We start from the raw sequence: 6,196 nt of genomic DNA on the forward strand, positions 1-6,196 counted from the left end.
CGCAAGATTATGGTTGGGCCTGCAGAAGGCGACACTGCGGCCGGTAACAGAGGAAAAGCTTGTGGATCGCTCACGTTTCATGCTAAGGGCATTATCTATTTGTGTGCTCCGCATTGATCAACCTCTTTCCTTTTTTGTCACTTCAAAGAAAGACGGTGGGAGGTACTGTACGTTGCGACGTGGCACGATGCACACAGATTTGAAAGATTATAGTCTTTGCAGAAAAATTGAGTTGACGTGCATAGAGTGAAAACATATTCTGCAAATTTCCGACTTCTGTACTCAATGCAACAGAATCCCCGAGGAAACTACAGTATTGTATTGGCTTTGTCGCTGGGTGACAGTGGTCCGCTTCCTTTTTTGAAATTTTGCGGTACAATGACGGTACCGAAATGACACGTGGGCGTCTGTTCAGCGATTGAAGGAGTTTTTAGTTGCGCAAAATTATAATTCAGCGGATTAAAAGCTAAATACGCTAATTTGCTAAATAAAGCGAATGTGTAACCATATCAAGTCCCTGATTACTACAGGCTTTATTAAATTAATATATTGGGTTGCAATGTTCAGTTGAATACTGTTAATGCACCTGCGTGTGTGAGTCTTCCTGAAGGATCAACGCAAAATTTAAAAAGATGGATCTTTCAGAATTATACATAAGTGATGATGACCGACTTTTCGGCATTGATGGGCTCAATAATTGAGCCAATCAAAGAGCAATTGGGCTGTCCAGGTCTCGCCCTTAAAGGTAGTTGCTCGAATCAAATATCTCATCGTTGAACCGGCTTCACGTTCGACGCGACGTGCGCCGAGCACATTGGCAAGAGTCACTCATCACTTCTTGTTTTAGCAATGAAGATGGCTTCGAGCAAACAAAAATCTTGATTGCTTTGATTCGTAGTGGTTTGCCATAGCATGGACCTACTGAGTCGGATTCGACCTGGTCAGAAAATTCTGCTAATCCTATCCAGCCGAAGTCCTTAAACACCTAATACTTATTTGCCTAAAGGTACCAGTAATATAAAGTTTAGCCTTTACAAATTCTATTTACCGCGGACAACAAAAATAACAAGAATCGAAGGATCTTAGATACGTACCTTTACATAAATATTATTCCAACAAAAGATATAAATATATTTTCCTATGAGAGGCAATAAATGAAGAAGTGCAAAATTATTATCGTTTATTAAGTTTGATCGAATAATATTTATATTACCAAATTTGGTAATATTGACGCAATACGACACTAGTTCTATCGATTAGTTGATTTAAGTTTAAAGTAGCACCGCTAATTGTTACAAGACACGATTAGGCGTCGCGAAAAGAGGCGCATTGCATAGTCAATTGTTGATATATTACAGCTACGCAGATAGAATATTGTTATGAAAGAACGTAATATATTAATGAAGTGTAGCGGAGCTACCTCGCTTTTAAAGTCAAAGAAAGACTTTTAGACTCAAAGAGTCTCTAAGTTCTAAAGAACTAATGGGTTTAACAACTCAGGGAGTCGTACAAGCTTTTTAGGCTTAATGAATCCTTGTTCAAGGGATTCAGGGGTTCGTAGAACCAAGTGGCAACTCTGGTGACCCGGCGAGGACGCCGGAGCAAATCGCTGCTCGCGACGCTCTTCATGAGCGATACCTTACGCCAAAGGTAATGACGCGAGATCAGTATTTGATGCGTTTACGTGATTAAGCCCGTGGGGCTTCGGTGATTTCAATGAGAAAATTCCGATGTTTCCAAATGAAGCAAGAAGTGAAAACGAAGTGTCATTTGAGAACTGGGACCATCGAACCTGCCGCCTTCTTCTGAGCTGGGCTCAGAATTAATGTTTTCAACATGAAAGTTTATTAACTCAGACATTTTAATGTCTGAAACACTGACAGACTCAGTCAATGATTCGCGCCAATTGCGCTTTTGTTGCCTAGCGAAGGAGGGTTCATGACTCTCCAAAACTTTGGTAGGAACATTGCGCGTGACGCCTAAGGTCTTAGAACTCCAATCTATCCATGGCTCAGGACGTTCAAGCAAGGCCATACCAAAGATGAGATCATATATCGAATCCAAATAAAGGGACGACACAACTTTCTATACTAGCAATAGTCCAGAAAACTTTATGCTTGAGTTCAATGGAACTTTTGGAACAGTGACACGAGTCCCAGTCGCTAAGCGAACAGTGATTGTATCACTTTCATCTTTCATGCGCTTTAAGCGCCTCAAACTATTTTTGATTTCCCTCAAGGCAAAGACGTCGAATATAATTGCAAGACGCTCCTGGGTCAAATAAAATTGACCATGGCTTAATAAAGCCCTTCACAGTCGCTTGAGCGACTAACAAGTCAGGCTTGTACTCACGCCTCGTGCCATTGCGCATCGAGCTTTTGGGGCTAGGTCCTGTTTACTCTCACCTCTTAGAGGTTCAACAGAGCCTAGGTCTTCCCCAGTAGGGCACTTCACCTAATGGGTATCGACGTTCTTCGGCACCGTGCCTGATTTCTAGTATTCATCGGAATTGGTGCTCTTTCGAGCTTTACGCGTATTTCTTAGGGGACAGACCGGATGTAAATGTTTCGTGTTTCCGCACATATAACATCTACGGATGTCCTTATGATGTTCCACAGCTTGAAGAGCCTCCTCTCCTTCCTCAACGAGGCTTAGACCCATGGGTTCCGGTCTATTTGACGGTGTCCATGTGCTCGAAGAGCTTGTTCGGTAAACAGGCGTGCAAACACGAGCAGACTTAATCCGAACTCAGCGCGTAGCGCTATGGCAACTGCCTCTTCGAAAGTAGCAGGATAAGATCAGAATAATTATTTCCGGGCAACGTCCTCATTGAGACCCCATAAATATTGTTACGACAATTGCTTCTTTCACCGGGTTTTGATGCATAGATGCAATGAGAGTTCTCAACTCCTGGACAGTCATCTAGGGTTCGTTTACCCTGTCGTGTCGCTAGGAGCCGTGCTCGCATACGAAAAGCCTAATCAGGCGGTGCAAACATACTATTCATTTGCTGTTTCAGCGAATCTCATGTGGGAAAAGCGTCGTTTATGAAGGTGCTGCACGATAGTGCCCACTCCATGGCTCTACCTCCCAATTTGGAAATGGCCATAGCCACCTTTTGCCGTTCTTTAAAAAACACGGCGGAGTCAGGGGACATCTCCATTAGCTTAATCCAAAAAGGAGATTTTTTTCCCTCCATTCTCTCAAATGTCTTTACATTGACAGCTACACGGCGAGCCTTCGGCTCTGAATCAGGTACAGAGATGTAACGGGTTGGCATCGATGCCGCAAGGTGATCTTGTACCTGGCCGATCAAGGAGGATTCATATCGCAGGAAGCCTTCAAGTCTTGCATGCAGAACCTCTGGTCCCTGGGAAATAATGAACTTCACATGTCCAAGCCCAAATAAAGTTTTGAGCTTGTCATAAGCTGTGCGTTGCGCCTCTGAAAGTTCTTGAATCTCTTCCATGTCAGTGAGAAATTAGTCTTGTAAAGACTCATACGTAGATTGACTACGAGTGCTACCAGGTGAAGCGGAGCTCCCTCGCTCCTGAAATTAGAGGAATACTTATAGATGCAGAGCATCTCTTAGTTTTATAGAACAAATCGGTTTAACACATCAGGGAGTCGTACAAGCTATTTATGAAACGGGGTGTATCGTTAAATAAAATTAACACTTAAAGGTTGTTAGTTAATATATTATCTAATAGGTAGATAATATTTGGAGAATTTTACTTTGCATAGTAAATATTATAAAAGCTTATCCATTGGTAGATGTACGCCATTATATCTACTTTCTGCGCGGTCCAGTCAGCGCTGGACTCGCGTAATGAGAGAGAGAGATAAGATTTTATTACATGTTTTGTATTAGTTTATAATAAAGTCAGTATTTAATAGATAGAAACAGAAGAAAAATTAATTGTACAAATACAATTTTATAAACCCTCTTAAAAGGAAGTGTTTATAGAGAGTCTCTCTCTGCACGTACTAGTGTACGTGAAGTGACGTGACGCACCACTCGCACTGAAGCAGAGCGAAGCAGACTTGTACTGAAGCAGTACAAGTCGTAGTGCCCCGTTACACCTGGTAGCACTTTGTAGTCCGTCCAAGGACCTCGGTTCCATCATTTAACATGGACTTATTAGATGGTAATGGAAATACGCTCACGTTTCGCGTGGTCGCTACTCCTTTCTAAGTGACATAGAAAGGGGTGCGGTCGAACGAATGAGTTGTCCTTGCTATCCAATTTGGACAGAGATACCCTCCATACCGCCATCGCCAAGCTCATAAAACATGAACTTGAGGAGGCGAAGGAGATGGTAGCCTTGATTGATCAGGAAGGCTCATAACAGGTAGAATTGTTGAGGTTACAACAGGTTGATCTGCCGAGGTTACAACAGGTAGAACTGCTGAGGTTACAACAGGTACAGACCCTTGTACGTGGGTTGACGCACACGCATCGTCTCGAAATCTCAAAGATTGACATGTCTAAGTAAAGGAGAGTCGAAGAAGCCTCCCTCTTAAGATGATTGTCGAGTTGGACGATGCCATAAAGCCTCGTCACATCGTCAACGAGCAAATGCAAGTCGCATTTGCTCAGTCAAATTTGGCGGGTCGTGCCAAAACTTGGACACTAGGCCTTATGTTGCGCTACCTATATGTCTTTGGGTCGCTAGAGGCTTTTATAGCCCGGCTCAAACAGACGTCTGAATCGTATCGTCCTCCTAGACGACACGAGCTTGATAGTCTAGAACCTAAGGACCTCTCTTCTGTCGAAAGCGATAAACCTCACTTTTTGACCAATAAGCGAATGCAGAAATGCAATCGCTGCCAAAAATTAGGACACTACGCTCATAAGTGTAGTGCCCTACGCCCAGTACCGAGAGATACTGAACGTAGTTATGGACCAAATCCCAAAAACGGCAACGGTCGCGGGTCCGACGTTGTTGCGAAAGCGAAACAGCGAGGCGGACCGCCAAAAAAAACGGTCGGGGTCAGTAGGTCGCAACGCTCCACTGATCCAGTAACCTCAAGAGAATTTGCAAATCTCATGATTGAAGTTGCTCCAGACACACAATCATTATGTGTCTCTGCACCTGGTGATGAGGTATCCCTCATCACCTTGAAGTTAAAAGCGACAAATGATTTGTCAATTAAAGCCCTAGTGGACTGCGGAGCGTCGAATAACTCTATTCGTCGCCAGTCGCTTGAGGGTCGTAGGCTCAAATATATTGAGCGGGACATCCCTCCAACGAGGATGACGGTGCGTCTAGCGACAGGCGCATCGATAACAGTAATGAAACGCGTAGTGAAATTTCATTGCACGTTAAAAGATTTATTGTACGTTAATGATTTCATCGTACTGAATGAATGACAAATTTGATGTCATCCTAGGTTTAACTTGGCTTACAAAACATGAGCCAAAAAATCAGCTGGCAGCATCGATCCGTAAAGTTACCTGCCACTTGTTCATCAGATGGCCATCTGATGAACGTCTTAGAGCGTCCACAAGCGTGTGGATGTACTACGAGTTAGTGCGATGGCCTCACTTGTGATACGGTCGTTCGTACGACTGCACAAGATCACAGTGTGGTTGCTGGTCACCCTGTGGAGTCAGCTGCCGGCGGCTGTGCTAATGCACAGGCAGTGTCGAAGGTCCACCACTTGAATAAGTCGAGTAGATTGAGATATGAATGTAGCCTAGATAGCGACATTCAAGGAATACACCGGTTGCCCAAAACGTGCGACACGATGATCCTAGGTCGAGTAGAGAGTCGACCGTAGAGGACCCGACTGTGATAGCGCAATCACAGTCGGAAGACGCTGAGGAAATAAGTCCCCACGTACTTGAGGAGAAATCTCCTCAAATAGTTAATGCTGAATTGACTAGACTTCAGCATCCCGAGAAATTGATCCCTCGGCAGCCTGTGGATAAATCTCAGGAAGAAACCGAGATTTAATGTCTTAGTTAATGACAGATCAAAATTAGGCGCTTATACTCTTGATCTGTATGCGCTTCCGAAGTTAATTTCGGAGATAACTCAATCACTAACTCTAGAACCCAAGCAATTCTTGAGAGATGCAAAGTGTTAGAATCAAGCAGATTTGCGTACTCTTTACAGAGGACGAATACGTAAACAGCTCATCGATAGACGAAAATGTCCTCGTTGTGGAGACTCGAATTGAGAGATATACT

This window comes from Bremia lactucae, linkage group LG1 (genome assembly GCF_004359215.1).
Source record: "Bremia lactucae strain SF5 linkage group LG1, whole genome shotgun sequence".
In the NCBI taxonomy this organism is placed as follows: domain Eukaryota; phylum Oomycota; class Peronosporomycetes; order Peronosporales; family Peronosporaceae; genus Bremia; species Bremia lactucae.